At 37.3% G+C, this 20413-nt stretch overlaps 1 protein-coding gene across 1 annotated transcript in view; it reads right to left on the bottom strand.

Moving 5' to 3' along the window:
- Nucleotides 1-16729, bottom strand: part of OAR2 (octopamine receptor) — a 188204-nt gene extending 171475 nt beyond the window's left edge. The window contains exon 1 of the mRNA XM_021348358.3: nucleotides 16469-16729. The gene's annotated coding sequence lies outside the window, so the exon portion shown is untranslated. The remainder of the gene's footprint in view (nucleotides 1-16468) is intronic.
- Nucleotides 16730-20413: the final 3684 nt, after the last annotated feature.

Here is a 20413-nt window from a genome sequence, read left to right as displayed (position 1 = left end):
AAGGATATTCGAAATTGTGGACAGGATAAGAGAGTGCACGAAACAACGACTAAAACATATCCAATACCAAAACCTCAAAAAATAAGGAATTACGAATTGAGGCAACTTTTCAATTTCGTAAAACCAGCAGTCCAAATCACGGGGCATGATTAAAAAATCGTTGCCGAAAAAAAAAATCTACGAAAACCTTCGCTCGTACAGATGTCTCTGATGAATCCGGGGCAGAAATGAAACATCAAATAAGGGAAAGAAATGAAATCAACGATTCAGCTGCTGGCGAATTTCAAAAGCGAATTGTAAAAGTCATTTCGTCCGCGGGAAATATGAGATTTTCTGTGTGCGAAACTGATGGGAGATTATTACGAATATTGGACCGGAAAGACAAATTGAAATGAAAGGGTGGAACGAAGCCACAAACATCAGTTAATATTATGGGATTATTGTTTTTTTTTTATTGTGTGTGCGGATCAACGAGCTGTCAGCCTATCTCGTATTAAATAGTTACCAGATCTCGTGAATATATCTACGTGATTTCTGCCTCAAAGTATCTTAATGTCCAAATCTCTGTTGCATATTATTACTGCTTTTCCACCCTTGAAATCGCAACACATTACTGCTTCGCGACAGAAATAGACAGGGTGGTCGTATCCGTGTTGCCTTACCAGACACCCTACCGCCAGTAATTACGCAAATTATAATTTTTAAGCGTTCGATTTTTATTACATTGTCTTATCCCTTCATCGTGGAGATCCTTCATTAGGATTTATATTGCATTAGGAATTGTTGACCTGTCTGAGAGATTGAACACCAATATAGTTGCATCGCTTGATACGAGTGTACTAAGCATCTAGACGCTTTGGGCTATTCCTTTGGGCCATGACGACTCCGACTATTGGGTATATACGCAAGTTTATCAGGTAATGTTTTTTTTTTTAATTCTTAGTTATGACTTGAAGTCGTAATCTAGAATCTTTATGAATGCTAACTTCCTAGAATACCAATTAGCTGCATTATCCAATTACGTCATCATTCATTTTACAAAGCACTACATTGAAAGTATGAACGATAACAACTATCCGTGAATATAAAGACCATGTACTAAACACGCCTGTATCTTTTTTGCTTACTTTAGTATCTTCTTGTCTAAATCTTGTAGTTTTGGTAAGTAAATAAGTAAATATATACTCTGTGCGTCTGTGGAACTCAGTTCCACACTCAATCCGTGCAAGTCCCTCACTTGAAGTATTCAGGAAGGCATTAAAGGAGCACTATCTATCAATTTAGTATTACTTATATGTATTTATTTTATGTATTTCATTATATATGTACGTGTATGTATATGTTTACGTTATATATGTGTGATGTGTATATGTAGTCTAATATATTATGTATTAGTGTTTTATTTTTAATTTTTTATTATTGTTCTTGTTTAGATTGTAAATTGTAAATTGATTAGATTGTATTCTTCTACCCACTCATTTAAAGCTTTCCTTCGTTATGAACGGTTAGCTGGTAGAAAACTCAATTGTTGAGTAAAGCTCGCCATTTTTTATATCTTATCGCAATTACTGTAATATTAACTGTGTGTACAATAAAGAATGAAGAATATATAAGACAGTACATATCTTCTTTTAAACCAACTTGTCAATTCATTAATAAATAGGTATACACTTGTAGTTTCTTATATTGATTTAGTAATGGTTTGAGCAAATATTTGCCCGGCAATTGAACCCTTGAGAATCGTTGAAGGATATTTCCGTGACTTTATTGCTAAAATGATTTTTGGACACAGTTTGAGCTACAGGAGTATATCAGTAAATAAATACATTTACTTACTTCTTACATTTCGTAACAGAGGCGAATTTTACGATAAATGTTGTTTTTTATTACTTAAATGAGTGTACGAGCTCACGACCCACGTAATGCTGAGTGGTTACCGGAGTCCGTGGACATCAACAACGTGAATTCCGCCATCTAATTTGAGACACAAGTTCTAAGTCGGTTCTAAGTTCGGTTTGAAGGGTGGGGCAGCCGTTGTAACTATACTGAGACCTTAGAACTTATATCTCAAGGTGGGTGGCGCATTTACGTTGTAGATATCTATGGGCTCCAGTAACCACTTAACATCAGGTGGACTGTGAGCTCGTCCATCCAACTAAGCAATAAAAATAATAATAATAATGGTCAGTTGTGTAGTATAATTTTATTGTGGTATAGTGTTTTTTAATGAAAATAGACGCAGGAGTCATAATTTTTTGTTATCAACGGCACTACGTCTTAATACCGTACGGATCGTCCTGCCTATTCCTACCACTAATCATCCATGTCTGATATTTTGTATGGTAGGGCAAATTGCATTTCCGTCTGTGAAATATCCGATTACTTAACATCAGATAAGTCGTAAGATCTAACAATGTGGAATAAATCACCTTTTACAAATTTGAAGATTTTACACATTTTTTATTTATTGCTTAGATGGATGGACGAGCTCACAGCACACCTGGTGTTAAGTGGTTACTGGAGCCCATAGACATCTACAACGTAAATGCGCCACCCACCTCGAGATATAAGTTCTAAGGTCTCAGTATAGTTACAACGGCTACCCCACCCTTCGAACCGAAACGCATTACTGCTTCACGGCGGAAATAGGCGGGGTGGTGGTACCTACCCGTGCGGACTCCCAAGAGGTCCTACCACCAGTGATTACGCAAATTATAATTTTGCGGGTTTGGTTTTTATTACACAATGTTATTCCTTTACCGTGGAAGTCAATCAATACAAGTCAATTATAGGCAATTGCGTTGATTAGTAACTTATGTTTATCTTATATTGGTAACGAATTGATAGCATTAGTTGAAATGCAAGATTAGACTATTTACATTTTGCAATGAACTTACGCGTAGTACCAGCACGTGTAAGTATTACAAAGAAAGCTAAGTGTGTACGTGTTAAATATTTTGTAAAACCATTTATTTAGAATGTAGGTAAATGATTTTCTATTGTTCACGTTCAACCAAATTCTATCTTATGTGTAGTCCGTTGGCTTAGTGTTAATAATTTGCTATGATACATCAAACATTATATATGTCGGCGAAACCACAATTATTAACACCATCGTCAGACATCATAGGGGCGAATAGGGCGATCGAGCTTAACAGACGTAACGTATGACAGCTCTTAGAACGGAGGCACCGCTCTTCAAGAAGGCTGGTTGGTAAGTGTGATGGCGTCTACGCGCCTCCATCGGCTAGGCTCTGTCGTAGCACGAAGTTAGCCGAGTTCCGACGATACCGCAATCGTGCTGCCATCTCTCGGGAATCGTGCTGCGTTTCTTTTTGGCTACTAAACTAATGACCGTTTCCGACTTAATTAAGGCGTTCGACAAAGTCTGGCACAACGGTTTGATATACAAACTGTATAACATGGGAGTGCCAGACAGACTCGTGCTCATCATACGAGACTACTTGTCGAACCGTTCGTTCCGATATCGAGTCGAGGGAACGCGTTCCCAGCCCCGTCACGTCACAGCCGGAGTCCCGCAAGGCTCCGCCCTCTCCCCGTTACTATTCAGTTTGTATATCAACGATATACCCCGGTCTCCGGAGACCCATCTGGCGCTCTTCGCCGATGACACCGCCATCTACTACTCGTGTAGGAAGAAGGCGTTGCTTCATCGACGACTTCAGACCGCAGCTACCACCATGGGACAGTGGTTCCGGAAGTGGCGCATCGACATTAACCCCACGAAAAGCACAGCGGTGCTCTTCAAAAGGGGTCGCCCTCCGAACACCACGCTGAGCATCCCTCTCCCGACTAGGCGCGTCAACACCCCCGCCCCCGCCGTTCGCCCAATCACGATGTACGACCAGCCCATACCGTGGGCCCCGAAGGTCAAATATTTAGGCGTCACCCTCGACAGTAGGATGACATTCCGCCCCCACATCAAGACGGTACGCGATCGTGCCGCCTTCATCCTAGGACGTCTCTACCCGATGATATGTAGGCGAAGTAAAATGTCCCTTAGAAATAAGGTGACACTCTACAAAACTTGCATACGCCCCGTCATGACCTATGCAAGTGTAGTGTTCGCTCACGCGGCCCGCATACACTTAAAATCCTTTCAAATTATTCAATCCCGTTTTTGCAGGATAGCCGTCGGAGCCCCGTGGTTCGTCAGGAATGTCGACCTCCATGACGACCTGGACTTAGAGTCCATCAGTAAGTATCTGCAGTCGGCGTCCATGCGCCACTTCGATAAAGCGGCACGACACGAGAACCCTCTCATCGTGGCCGCCGGTAACTACATTCCCGATCCTGCGGACAGAATGGAAAGCAGTCGACGTCGCCCAAAACACGTCATCTCGGATCCTCCCGATCCACTAACGGTGCTTTTAGGTACTTCAAGCACCGGTCACCGTTCTCGTCGAACCCGTCGCTTGCGACGAAGGGCTCGACGAGTAAATTAACTCTCAGACACAGCCCACTGAGTTTCTCGCCGGATCTTCTCAGTGGGTCGCGTTTCCGATCCGGTGGTAGATTCTGCGAAGCACGACTCTTGCTAGGGTTCGTGTTAGCAACATCGTCAGGTTTGAGCCCCGTGAGCTCACCTACTAAAGTTAGGGTTACGCTGACATAGCCGCTAGGGCTATCAGCTTAGGTAGGAAAAAAAAAAAAAAAAAAAAAGACTTAATTATATATATCGACGCTTGAAAGGCAAACGTGACTAAGCGATAATAACTGCTTTATACATAAATGATAGGCAATAACCATATTCGATACGCGCAAAAAAAATATATTTCTAGGTCTATTAACATCATTTCAATCCTACAGCTACTAGCTAGATTCTACTACAGCTAGATTCGTTAAAATAATTTTTTTTTCAGTTAATTCAACTTCAAATTAGTCTACTGTAAAGTTCACGCATTGTCGCTTAGTCACGTTTTCCTTTCAAGCGTCGATATATAACAATCTCAGGATTGTGGTTCTTCGTAAGACCGGCTGTAGAAATTATTGTGACTTTAAATTAGCACATTAAGCGACATCCAAATTTTAACAAACGGTTTTAAGTTTGATTAATCACTTAGCTAACAACGAAATATCAACATCGATCTTTTCAAAATTTATTTGCAAAATTAGTTATGAGGGAAATTATAATGACTGCGAGATTGAAACGTAATATTAATTTATTATTATATTCTTTTTTTTTTGCTTATATGGGTGGACGAGCTCACAGCCCACCTGGTGCTTAGTAGTTACTGGAGCCCATAGACATTTACAACGTAAATGCGCCACGAACCCTGAGATATAAGTTCTAAGGTCTCAAGTATAGTTACAACGGCTGCCCCACCCTTCAAACCGAAACGTATTACTGCTTCACGGCAGAAATAGGCAGGGTGGTGGTACCTACCCGCGCGGACTCACAAGAGGTCCTACCTACTAAGTAGGTACTTTGAGAGGTACTTTGAGACATTAAATTGAAGTCTTAATTGAATTACATGTACAAAGCTGTCCTTTGTTTATTGCCCTTGTAGGCAGAGGAGCATACGGTCCACCTGATGGTGAGTGGTTATCGTCGCCCATGGACATTAGCAATGCCAGTGGCAGAGCCAAGGCGCTGCCTACCGTTAAGTACTCTCCCCTCCTGCTGATTGCTTTATACCAGAGAGACAATTACGCGATTTTAGCTATGAAAAAAATTGTCACAAAATAAAAAATAGAAACTTATATACTAGAAATTTTTAACGATCTCATTTCAGAGGTTAACAACCAATAAAAATCTGCGAACATAATCTCCGAAATTAAGGGATGAACATAAACTAATTTCATCCCCTTCGCTGGAAGTTTTCCCTCGGGACATCTAAAGACTGCTTGAACAAGCAAAATAGCTACGTACCTCATAAATTAGGCTTGTCTCGTTTGTGATGATTATTGGTTAAATTATTATGCTCACTTTCAGTGGGTGACTATATTTTAGACAAAAAAATTGTAATCCAGTTTCGAACCCAACTGTATTGACAAAAAATGCATAATATCCAAAGGTTCAATAAGCTATTTTTAGGTATGGTTCAGAACCATCCTAGCGAAAAGGACGTAAAAACCATTAAGCTAAAATAGTTTCGAATAAAATAATCATAATTAAACCAATGTTCAATCAATGATTCTGAAGAACTGGATGTCCAACGAGAACCTATAGAAGATATGGCATGAAGATGATGAAGCAAATACGGTGGGTGTAACAGTCTAACAAAGCTAAGTAGGGTGCAATCTATCTATCTATCTATATAATATAATAATGAATTGCTGTTCATTAGTCTCGCTAAAACTCGAGAACGGCTGGACCGATTTGGCTGATTTTGGTCTTGAATTATTTGTGGAAGTCCAGAGAAGGTTTAAAAGGTAAATAAATATGAAAATGCTCGGAATTAAATAAAAATATCAATTTTGTTTTCCCTTTGTTGTGTCCCCCGTCGGACGGATTTCTTTTACGTCTTTTATTTGAGTCGTCTATTATCAAAGGTGGCAATCTGTGCATTTGGACAAAAAAAATTTATTGATATGTCAATACAGATTGATTTGAATATAATCGTCTCCTTCAAAGAATACGGTTCAAAACCTGCATTAAATAAAGGTTAATACTTAACCTGTTATTTATCTAAGATGTCGTTCAGAAGAGTTTTGTGACTGCCAATGGAATACAAAGTCAATAATTCGTTTTTCTGATTTACCTATAATTGTCCAAAAGTCACATTGCCGGCTTTGATTATAGTCGACTCATTTATCGATTGAGGCACTACGAAGTCTGGCGGGTCAGCTAGTCATCAATAAAAATAAGTCCTAAATTTAACTAGATGTCTCAGATCATCTCGAACGCTTTCTAACGAACTATGTAATGATTGAATATTCTATTTTATTACCACAACATTGTTCGTTTATCTATGGAACCGTGACATTCAACCGTTTTTACGATTTTCCATAATCATATTGTACTTTAGTATGATTGAGTCATGTGTTTTGTATACAGCTACAATGTTCAAATCAATGGTTCAGTGGTATTGTTACAGGAATAAAATAAAAACAATGTAAATTTGTTAAGATGAGGTTCGGGAATTGCCAATAATACATATCAATATGAGGTCTGTAGGAGGTTGTAGGCAGCGGCTTGGCTCTGCCCCTGGCATTGCTGAAGTCCATGGGCGACGATAACCACTCACCATCAGGTGGGCCGTATGCACGTCTGCCTACAAGGGCAATAAAAAAGTAGGCAGCGGCTTGGCTCTGCCCCTGGCATTGCCGAAGTCCATGGGCGACGGTAGCCACTCACCATCAGGTGGGCCGTATGCACATCTGCCAACAAGGGCAATAAAAAAAAAGGTCTATTTTTCTAATTATTCTAAACTGAAAATTTTCATATTTATGGTTCGGTTTTTGAATCGCCAAATCATCACCTGTTGGAGTTGGTGGTTGAATGGAAATTGAACTTAGTAAAAAGCTCTTCAGCTTTTATACCGCAACATTCGATCCTTATATTGAGATAGAACTTGGAAAGGTTAACAGCTTGCGCAGATTAACTCCACCACGCCAGATGTTGTGGTCTCAAGTAACTTTTTTAAATCTCTGCTGATTTTTCAATATTATTAATGCCCTCTTCCTCCTCAAATCAATTTCTCAACGTTAAGGGTGACCCGTTCGTTCCATCAGCTTGTATTATTCCGTCGATTTCAGTTTGTATTGAGAGCTCTTACCCTCTGGTTCTGTATTTAAATCAATTACACTAGTCCTGTACCTACCTATCCATCTAGTAACCAAATCTTTCAATGTAAATTTCACTAGCTCCAAGATGTCTAATTAAGTTACCAATTTCCAAACGTATTAACGACCGATGACTTTCTAATTTTGTTTTGATGTCTTGTCTAGAATCATATCTACCAATCAATATTGTTTATTGTTTTTAGTTCGGCGTGCCAATAAAGTAAGTTTTATTAGTTTTAAAATTATATATAGAATTCTAGTGATTCGGTTCTCGAAGTGGTTTCATCGGGTTTACAGTCTACACGTGGAAAAAATCAACTATCTTCAAAAATGTAATGAACTAATTCTTAGATATCTATTATAAAGATACTCTAGTTTTATTACTCGGCGTAGATAGACAACATGAAATTTTTATATCCCAATTGTATCCCAATATTTGGGTCCTTTATTACCTTTTAAGTACCGACCAAAGACCGGTAGTTATTAAGACCGAATGCAACCTTTCAAGATAGAAAATAAGGAGATCTGCGTTTGTAATTTTAATGTGACACTTTAAAAATTGCGTTTCCGTACGAAGAAGCTACATTCTGTCTATTTTTGTCAAAAAGAAATCATACGCGGCGATTTGAAGGATATGACTCCTACATCGATATTTCCCGGTTTCAAGCCCGTGAGCTCCGATAACAGCTTAACGCCAGATGGGATGTGAGCTCGATTATCTTCATTAATAATATGTGAATTGTACGCTCGTCAACCATCGATGCCAGGCACAACAAGATGGCGCGCATCATCTCAAAAAATGGGTCACAGCAAATCGAGATCGCAATCCACCAGTTGTAACACTTTCCTTTCTCTTCATTAATAAAGATACAGAAATCATTTTGGAATCAGAACAAATATTTAATTAAACAACGGAATGTTCCGCTCAAATCCATCCTGAATATTAATTTGAGCCAGCAAAGTTTTGTAGAGATATTCTAAATTTGCTTTAACAATTACACGGCAATTTGCTGTAACTCGCATATCGTTATTGATGCTTACAAATTGTCTGAGTATTCGTATTTTTGGATTATTAGTTTTCTTAAGTAGCTTACGTTCTCGAATACTGTAAACAGAATAGCTTCAATACAAGCACCATAATAATTACAAATTAATAGAAGCCGTAAGAGGCAATGCATGGTATACATGAAAATATGTATGTACTGGTAAACGTCCCATGATAATTACCACTATCGATGTATTCCGGTGAATGAATATAACAAATGTTATAAAACACTACTCAGACGTGGACCTCATGTCCCTTTAAGAGGTCACGTCGGGGTCATCAGTTTGTAGGGTTTAATGAGAAAGGGAAGATCATCGGCAGAGCGGATGAAATTGCTCGATAGACCGACAGTCCGAATCTTGTTGTCCGGAATTTGTATATATCCAAGCTTATCTTCCAAATATCGTGAGTAGGATTTAGGCATCTGTCAAATATCTTGTGTTCTACGATGACTACCGCCACATCTTCAGTCATAGCAGTCTATCTAGGTGAAGAATACGAATCAATCTCAATAACTTGAGACCGCTTTTCAGTACGCTGTGCCAAAAGATCCATTTGATGATAAAGAGGTTTAATGGATTGAAAGATCTGGGATGCGATTGTAGATAGAATAAAGAATCACAATCATATCCATGAAATTTTTGTTTAAAATTCAATATTATAGATTTATTAGCTACATTCAGTAAAAATAGCTTGTGGGACGCAAAAAACTTATTTGAATCCGTGGAATTATGTTTATATAGAAAAAATAAGTATCGTTCGATCTGTCATAAATAATAAACAATTTGATTTTTTTAAACATTTCTAATATTTTTTTGCATTGTTTTAAACTTTAACTAGAAGCGTACCTAGAGTTTGATTTACAAAATGCGGTAAGAAAAATTAAAGGAGACAAAGCCTTCACTATAGATATTCATCAAGTCGTACGATATCAATAAAAGTTTGAACAAAAAGCTTTTTTAGTTATAAGCTTAGTAAATATTTAACACGATATGGATATACCACCGCCCGACCTGCATCTGCCGCGAAGTACCTAATCATGCGTTGCGTTAAACCGCAAGAGTATGCTAGCTCCTACTCCAAGCCAATTGAGACCTTATTTCTTGGAGCAGTGGCATTCAAGTTGCGTTTTGTTAAGTAAATAATAATTCCATTTCTGTCTTTCAAATCGTCTCAAATTGAACAGGATACTGGCGAATCAAACCTAAAATCCACGAAATTGACATCATTACCCTCCGAAACTAGACCTATATTATTTTCGACAGAAATATATACGCTTTAATTATAAATTTTTTTTATTGCTTAGGTGGGTAGACGAGCTCACAGTCCTCCTGGTTGTTAAATGGTTACTGGAGCCCATAGATATCTACAACGTAAATGCTATCACTCACCTTGAGATATAAGTTCTAAGGTATCATTATAGTTACAACGGCTGGCCCACTCCTCAAACCAAAACGCATTACTGCTTCACAGAAGAAATAGGTGTGGTGGTGGTACCTACCCGTGCGGACTCACAAGAGGTCCTATCACTAATAATCACGCAAATAATAAATTTGCGGGTTTGATTTGTATTACACGATTCCTTCACCGTGGAAGTCAATCGTGAACATTTGTTAAGTACGTATTTCATTAGAAAAATTGGTACCCGTCTGCGGGATTCGAACACCGGTGCATCGCTAGATACGAATTCACCGGACGTCTTATCCTTTAGGCCACGACGACTTCAAAACTAATTATTATTAGTTCAAAAGTAGGCGTCTCTTGGTACGGCAGTGCCGTGACCTAACAACTAAACTAGTTATAAAATGGCTTCCCAAACTTTTTTACAACCATGAAACCCATTTAGCAAACAAGAACTATAAAATACAGTTTCACTTATGTGTATAAATGAAATGGTGCTACCAAATAATCAGTATAAATTTCACCTACCAACGTTGGACAAACAATATCTAATTACGAAGTTGGCTAAAAGGTCGACTGTCCCAAGCTATCTAATTATAAGGGACGACCCTAACGAAGATCTTTCCGTAGTGTAACCTTTCATTTCGGTACATTATATTAATAGATTGTACGAATATTGTGTTCGGTGGATTTTGGGTTATGAATGAACGTGGTGGATTCAGAATGTTTGGATTCTAGTTGTAGTATAAAGGTCCATACGAGTCCATCAATTATTATTAATATAAGTATATTGCTGAATTAAATAAAGTACATTTGATTTTGTTTTTTCTATATATATACATAGGAAAAGACAAAAAAATAATTCAATTTCCTGTTTTTTTCTTTGGTTGCTTAGAATGTGTTCACGAAATTTAATTTTATCAATAAAATTTTATTCTCGCTTTAACATGTAACAATATAAAAGAGAAAAATGAGTAAATTTCAACTTGAAGTTTCAATGATTATCCTCTAATATCAATTAGCAGACCAACACTAGTAATTATAGAGTACGAAATTATGGGGGATACTAAGTACTCTAATACGAATGTATGGCGTAGCCAGCTAAAAAAAAGCTGGACCATATCTCTTCCGGTGGATGTCATAAAAAGCGACTAAAAGATTCACTGAAGAATTGGCAGCAGCGTTCTCTGAGAATCACACCAGGGTATTTCGATTGGCAACCGGCATTTATGGGCCTGTAAGGCTTTTGGCGTAATCGTGATATAGACATGTGATGCGTAGAGAGATGATGCATGTGAGTAGGAAATGTATGAAAATGGTAGTGCAAGGTAGAGGGGGAAGAGGTCGACCGAAGAAGACATGGATGGAGTGTTTGAATGACGATATGAGAGAGAGAGGAGTGAGTGTTGAGATGACGGCTGATAAAAGAGAATTGAATAGAAAAATTCGCTCCGCTCACCCCACCTAGTGGGATAAGGTATAGAAAAAGAAGAAGAGGACTTGCAGGGTATTCTGTGCCAACACGAAAGGGTCCGTGTAATGAAATGGTTAGCAGTTATGTGTTTCGGTACCAATAGTAAAACCGACCTTTTATTCGTCCGTGACCACAAAAACTGCAAAGCGTCCGAAACGTCAATACTAATATAATCTATATATTAATACGTGAAGCAAAAATTGCTATCCCTTTTTACGAAAATTGCGCGGACGGAGGAATATAAAATTGTCCACACTTATAGAGAATATAGAGAAGAAGTGCACAACGCTAATATTTTTTTAAAATAATGCATAAAAGATACATTAAATTGATAAAGAAAACATTACACACACTACTCACCATGTATTTGACGCACACACGCATGCATACTATTTATTGTCAAGCTTTTGTTCTTGACGTCTGTTTTCAAATTGAGAATAGATTAAATATTATTTGTCTTTGTTGATATTTTTTATAGTGTAGTCTTGGTGAAATTTGTTATTATAGAAGTATAAAATACAATCATAATAGTGTACAAACTTACAATTCCAGTTTATTATAGTCGAATTTCAACTACTACGAGGCCTCTAGTAGTTTTAATTGTGTATTTAACTCCCGAACAACAAAGCAAATACTCTAAACCTTTCTAGAATATACATAATCGTCTCTTCGATCTCATTTCTTATAGTGGGCGGTGGCATTTATAGGACCTACAGGCTTATCCGGTAATACTAATAATAGGCTGCGAGCTTATCTGTTCATTTAGGACAACGAATAAACCTTAAAAAGTTGTTTTAATGGAATCATATATCTTGTTATTCATTAGAGATTCAATTATCTTAGATCTTAGGACTAGTATAATGTTACATGGAAGATGAAAATGTACCCTGAAATTCTTACTATCAGATATCAATTGCTTTAACTTTATTTTAACTTAATATTCAATTAGGAAATTTCGTCCAGACTACTAGGGATTTACGCTAAACCCTACTGAGCCTGGGCTCGTGCTTATAGAACTTTATTGATACGTGGGCTGTAATCATCGATTTTCTTGGAACAATGTCTGCGACTTGTAAAGAACGACTTTGGCAGTGTATTTTTTATGAAACACATGTGCAATGGTTATTTTTCTCTCTAGTTTGGACAGCCAGTTGGTAGCCTGGTGGCAGGACCTCTTGTGAGTCCGCGCGGGTAGGTACCACCGCTCTGCTTATTTCTGCCGTGAAGCAGTAACGGGTTTCGGTTTGAAGGGTGAGGCAGCCGTTGTAACTATACTTGAGACCTTAGAACTTATATCTCAAGGTGGGTGGCGCATTTACGTTGTAGATGTCTATGGGCTCCGGTAACCACTTAACACCAGGTGGGCTGTGAGCTCGTCCACCCATCTAAACAGTAAAAAAAAATTCCACTTGACTGTATCCCTGGCATTACTGACATCTGTGAGGGTAGGAAATCATTCAATATTAGAGCATCTGCAAGCTTGTTTTTCTACAAGGGCATTAACAAATGTCTTTTTACGGTTTTTGCGTGACGTAGATATATTTAAAAATACTTTTACGATTTAATCTCGTGTTTATTTTGGTCATATTGTTTTCGACGTTTCGAAATACGTGACAGTTTTCGTGGTCGTGTACAGTACAGTTCTTGTGATTAATAATAATAATAATAAGCCTTTTATTTCCCATCTAGAAACCTAAATATTACATGTAAATATTCTCAACCATATATGACTCCCACATTCATATCCAATTCCATTGCCGTTCACTTTTCCTCGACAGGAACCCCTATTTGGGTATAGGCCTCCTCCAGCTTAGTCCAATTTTCCCTGTTCCCAGCTTGCCTCATCCACTCCTTCCCAGCGGTGACTATGATATCATCACTCCATCGTTTCATAGGTCGTCCTTTCCTTCTTTTCCCATGTGGCCCTTTCCATTTTGTCGCTTCAATTGTCCGTCGTTTGTCACTGTAGCGTGCTACGTGGCCAGCCCATCGCCACTTTAATCTTTTACTGATGTTCTTGTGATTACAATTATGAAAACCATACTAAACTGTTACAATACAAAATGCTAAAATTTTACAGTTGTAATTACGTTGTCCCTATCTTATACCTTTAAACGAGCAATTCTTGTATATATATAATCTGAATCTCGGAAAGGGCTCCAACGATTTTCGTAAAAAAAATTTAGTAAGTATATAGGGGATTTCGGGGGCGATTAATCGATCTAGCTACGATTTATTTTCATACAATGTTGTTTTATTCGTGTTTTCAATAATCAACTCTTCCCGACATCAATTGGCGAATAATAATACTATTTTTCTTAATTGAGGGCAACTAACCGCTTTAAAGACACAACAAGATGGCGTTATAAAAAAAACTATCATCTAGTAGGTCATCATCTAGTATGTATAATTCACATTGTAAGATGATTATTACAAATGGTCGAAACATACGCCAATATTTTCATTGTCGTGACATTTGACTTTTTTTGGCCCAATATAATGCATCGTCACCACGGTCAGGATGTTTGGCGAAATGCCCTCAGGAAACAGAAATATATTATTATATCAAGCTTGCATTGTTCAACTTTCATATGAGAAATTGTTACTTAGTGGATTATCGTCATAGTATTTTTGATAATTTAATATATCCGAATATGTGATGAAAATTGTAGAGATCGAAATATATGCCAAATTACTTAATAATATTGTCTTAGAATGTTTTTAAATAGTTAGTTTTCATCATAGCTTAATATCAGTTCGTTGAGTTTATTAATAATTGCAAATTATCTACTGTCGTATATGTATATCTTAAGAAAACATGCCTTATTTTTCTTAATTTGCCTACAGGTAAGCAATTCCAAATAATGAAGTATCCTTAATATCTCAAACTCACAGTAGACGGTTGTATCTTTTATCAATCTGATGTAATAATTAGCTATTCAAAAACAGATAGCTCATAAAATTGCCTTTTGGTCTAAACCATTCGAAATTTCCAAAGTAGAATTGCATTTGTCACTAGGTCAGTAGATTAAAATATCTGGTAATTCTAATGGTCAATCAAATATTCGTCTTAAACCACTAAATACTAGACGAAGACTCGTGTCTCCACTGGAAACAGTAGCGCAATTACAGAAGGGTTTACATAAGCTTACAATTCATAAAGGAAAACCAGTCCAATGGCTTCTCTACGACATGAGTGGCAAAATAATTTCTCATTTGATTCATAACAATAAATTTTCCCAGTAGGCTTCTACATGCATTTTTAAATCGTCATAGCTTCACTGTAAATCCAGAATGCAATTTCACCACTAAGAAGACTAGGTTGTTACTCAGGGCTCGCTATTTCTTGATATAAGTAAAGTAACACTCTACAAAATATATCAAATTAATATTATTATAAGCATGGCTATAACTAGACCAGGAGTATGATAGTGAGTCCTGACCAAAGATCTCCTCAGTATAGTTTCTGCGTGGAATACAGTTTTAAACTGATGCAGTCTTGTTATTCACCTATTTCCTGACTGTATTTGATTTTGTGTTTTTATTTCTTCGATGGGTGGACGATTTCAGCACCCACCCGATGTTAAGTGGTTACCGGAGCCCATAGATATCTACAACGTAATTATCGTCTCCCACCTTGAAACCTGAATTCTAAGTCTCGGTTTTACAGTTGTTTTTTATCCCATTCTTCAAACCGAACGTACAAGGGCCCCCTGAAAGGCCTGACCTAATCAAATTAATTATTTCCTGGCCCTTGAAAAAAAGTTTATTGTAAAATTGTTTCAACCTTAAAACACATGCAGTATTGAACATCACGTTTCTCATCAGAGCGTCTGTGTAGCTGCTGATAGAATCCGAGAGGCCGCATCCGTTTGCATTGTCTGTATTGAAAAGACGCATCTGCCTATGGTGTAATCTAATCTTGCCTTTTTTATTGTTAAGGTAGGTAGGTGGATGTCTATGGGCTCCAGTAGCCACTTAGCACCAGGTGGGCTGTGAGCTCGTCCACCCATCTAAGCAATAAATAAAAAATAAAAAAATAAAAAGGTAGACGAGCTCACAGTCCACCGTAAATGCGCCACCCACCTTGAGATATAAGTTCTAAGGTCTTAGTATAGTTACAGCGGCTGCCCCACTCTTCAAGCCGAAACGCATTATTGCTTCACGGCAGTATTAGGCAGGGTGATGGTACCTACCCGGGCAGACTCACAAGAGGTCCTACCACCAGTAAACCCTACCTATTGACCATAATCACACTGTGAATTCCCGGTATTTGTATATTAGAAATATTAAACTTTAAATTCGTAAACCTGAAACTTAGTCTTTGATACAAAATTTTGACGAGCGCTCTTTCCTTTTGTAAATTTCAGCCTGTATCTTGTAGTAAACTAATTTAATATGCATTGCCCTTTATTGAATAGAAAGGTTTTTTTTCAGACCTAATGCTATTTTTTAATTTTACTTCTAATCAATTTTACTTAATTTTGAATGATTCGTTAAGACAGAAAATGTTTTGTCATTGTTCATTGAATTGAGTTTAAAAATAGCATTAGATAATTAATCATGTAGTAATTCTTAATTGAATTGTTTTATTATATAAAATCTATTATCGGTCTGGAAAATTATCGGCAATCAATACTCGTCTCACTGCTTCCACGATGTCACTCCGTTCACAACCCGTCTCAGTCAATAAACAATAGCGTATTCATATTGACAGATGAATCGCACCAATTCAATCGCCGGCCCGATATAAAAGGATACAATATAATCGAATAAAAAAAAATCGGTTTTAAACTTACCCCTTTAGTTTCGAACGATCGTGTATAACTGAAAAAAAAATATATAATCCACTACACCAAACTTCACAAGATCCGATCAACACTGTCACCCACCACGATTAATTTATCCTTCTCGTTATAAATTGTCTAATTTTAATATTTCGCTCACTGCGACCGAAATAGTGCGGACCGAACGAATTTTTCACGGTGTCATTATTATCGCGGCCAGACGCAAGCACGTGTCTTAGGCGCGGCGTTTCGCGAGCGACTGCCCTGGGCTTGCGTAGCTCGAGGAAAAACGCGGGAAACGCGCCGAAAAACGCGCCAAATCACTTCAAAGAGAACAATTTTGAACATACCTACGCGCTTATTTATATTTGTTTTTTTTTTTTCGTATTCTTTTTTTGTAATTCGAAATTTAAAAGTTTGTCATTACGTCATCTGTGGTTTAAACAAATCTTTGAAATATAGCAACTTTTTTTTTTCAATATCAAAATATTGGATAAAGTTATTGTTTATTCGTATTATTTTTTACGTGTTAATTGATTTTAATGTTAATCTTGTGCATAAACAGTAATATTTAAGAAAATAATTCTTTACACACCTACGCGCTTATTTATATTTGTTTTTTTTTTCGTATTCTTTTTTTTGTAATTCGAAATTGAAAAGTTTGTCAATACGTCATCTATTCTGTGGTTTGAAATAAATCTTTGAAATATAGCAACTTTTTTTTTGTCAATATCTTAAAATATATTGGATAAAGTTATCGTTTATTCGTATTATTTTTTACGTGTTATTTAATTTTAATGTTAATCTCGTGCATAAACAATAATATTTAATTGCTGCATCATTAATGGAAATTCAACAAAACAGTAAATTTAAAACTTGACCTTCCTAATAATTACACAGGTATTTCCTGGATTGCGCTCTTCAACTGGTCAACAATGTAAGCGTATAATAGACAACATACATTGATGGCAGAGCCGTCTATTAGTGGTAGAGCGTCTACTAATAGTAGAGCCTCTTGTAAGCCCGTAGTGGTGGGTACCCTGGCTATTTCTGCCGCGAAGAAGTGATTAGGTGGCGACATTATTATATTATTGATTGATATCTATGGGCTCCGGTAACCACTTGACATCAGACTGACTATGAGCTCGAGATTTAGAAGAGAAATTTAAAAAATTTACAAGTTTCGCACTTGTTTCGTGAGAACATCTATTTGGCTGTATTAACTTTCTTGTGGTTGCTAACATTCATCTATTTAGCGCAGCATTCATGAGCTATAGTTCGAATGACATTTTTTTTATATCTTTATTTAAGGAGATTATTCACCTAGTGAATATGTCACTCTATTATGCAACAAAAGATAGTAATTGCGGTAGGCAGCGGCTTGGCTCTGCCCTTGGCATTGCTGAAGTCCATGGGCGACGGTAACCACTCACCATCAGGTGGGCCGTATGCTCGTCTGCCTACAAAGGCAATAAAAAAAAATCTATAAAAAGTTTAAGTTTAACAATATTTGCTATGCGCATGTGCATTACTATAATTCTCATGTTGTATTTGTTATTTTAGTTATGTGTTATTTGTTGTACACACACTCATCACTTTTAATTATTATTCTCATAATCCTCTCGCAGGTCTGCTGGAAGAGATTTCTTAAAGAAATAAGCAGCGCCTTTGTACATAATTTCCCTATTACTCTATACTATGTCTTCTTTTCTATGTGTACATAAATAAATAAATAAAGGATACTGTTATCGTCTCGGAAGGTCCACCAACACTATTTTATAAAGTGACTTAGCCATTTCGGATTCCGGAAAGGCTAATACGCAATTTGCACCTCCAACCTAATCGAAAATCTGTATAATTTGCAAAGAATTGTTGTCTCAAATCATCATTCCGCGCACACTCCATCAGAATGTGAAAAGCATCTTCCACTACAGTTCGAATGTTGATACGGGCGCTGTGCTAAGTATTTATCAGGACTTATACATGTCTATATGCCCTGATAAGCACTTACTACTTTCTAGGCCGTAAGTGATGGTAGGACCTCTTGGGAGTCCGCACGGGTAGGTACCACCACCCCACCTATTTCCGCCGTGAAGCAGTAATGCGTTTCGGTTCGAAGGGTGGGGTAGCCGTTGTAACTATACTGAGACCTTAGAACTTATATCTCAAGGTGGGTGGCGCATTTACGTTGTAGATGTCTATGGGCTCCAGTCACCACTTAACACCAGGTGGGCTGTGAGCTCGTCCACCCATCTAAGCAATAAAAAAAAAATAAGTTTGTTCACTTACCATTGTAATATATAAACAGACGAAATTATCAAAAGTTGTAAAAATATATAGATTCCGCGCTATTACTGCTGCTAAGACGTCTTGTGAGTACACACGGGTAATTACCACCACCATCCTGCCTATTTAGCCGTAATGCGTTTCGGTTTGAAGGGTGAGGCAGCCTGAAGTAACCTTACAATCAGTATTTACATAGTACGCGGCATACGTAAGCATGTAGGCAGCGGCTTGGCTCTGCCCCTGGCATTGCTGAAGTCCATGGGCGACGGTAACCACTCACCATCAGGTGGGCCGTATGCCCGTCTGCCTACAAAGGCAATAAAAAAAAAAAAAGAATGTAAGGTGTTCCTAAAATATTATTTTGTTTCTACAAAATGTAAGCGCCAAACGACCTAAGTTTATTTCACGCTTCAGAAAACCAAATGCTTTTTCATTTTTCTTTCTGTAAATTAGTCTGGATCTTTGTGACGTCATTCACAATGACGCCATTACACTGTGATCATCATTTTATATTATTAATGTTGTTTTGTTCTATATAGGTAGTCAAGCTCGAGATGCATGTTACTAAAGTCCATGGACATCATGAATGGCGCTAACTATTATCAGTTATGAGCTCGAAATCTCACTTTTATCGTGTAACGCTGTGCTTTTCTTTGAATAGTTATGCGTGAAAACTCAGCCGCAAAAGTAGGCATAATGAACCTTAACATACACGCTCTCGCGTCATACAGATATACAAATATGTATGTATAAATATTTATAATTATATAGAATATTTTAAAAATAGTTGATCAATAATAACAGACTTAGCGTTTTCTGTACAATATTAAGAAAACAACATTTAAAGCCTTTATTTTGCGTTTTAAATAATTATATTACAAAGTATTATTGAATTAAGTAAAACTGAACTCCTCTTTTTTCTCAATGACAGAGAGTTCAGGCAATTTATATTAAAAAAAATGTGTGCGTGTACTAGTGTACACACGTAAGAAGTGAAACTTGTTTATGGCCTTATTTTTCGAAAAATGATCTACATGCAACTTTCTAGAAATTGGTTAAATAAAGTTAAATTAGATAAAGTTTAAACAAAAGGATTTTATTATCATAGACATGAATACAAAAAAGTTAAATTAGATAAAGTTTAAACAAAAGGATTTTATCATCATAGACATGAATACAAAACAGATGGCGCGTAACGGAAAAAAGTGACGCGTAACCGAAAAATGTGACGGTAAATTTTTTTCCAACGCCGATAAGGAAGTTTCACTTCAAAAATCTTTTTTTTAACTAAAAATTTTCAAAGGTTTTACATAAAAATTACATAAAAAAGGTTCTTCTTTACCTATACATAAATATAGGCTGTTCGGTGTCAACCTAAAATAGGGATTCATCAGAGAATGGAAATTTAGGTTCTCTAAGAGGTGTTCCAGTTTCATTACACTTGTGGTAGGTTCACTGGAGGTAGAACCTCTTGAGAGTCCGCACGGGTAGGTACCACCACCTTGCCTATTTCTACCGTGAAGCAGCAATGCGTTTCGCTCTGAAGGGTGGGGCAGCCGTTGTAACTATACTGAGATCTTAGAACTTATATCTCAAGATGGGTGGCGCATTTACGTTGTAGATTGTCTATGGGCTCCAGTAACCACTTAACACCAGGTGGGCTGTGAGCTC

This window comes from Bombyx mori, chromosome 26, assembly GCF_030269925.1.
Source record: "Bombyx mori chromosome 26, ASM3026992v2".
NCBI lineage: Eukaryota > Metazoa > Arthropoda > Insecta > Lepidoptera > Bombycidae > Bombyx > Bombyx mori.
Note: the sequence above shows the minus strand (reverse complement) of the source record. Positions and strands in the feature narration are given on the sequence as shown.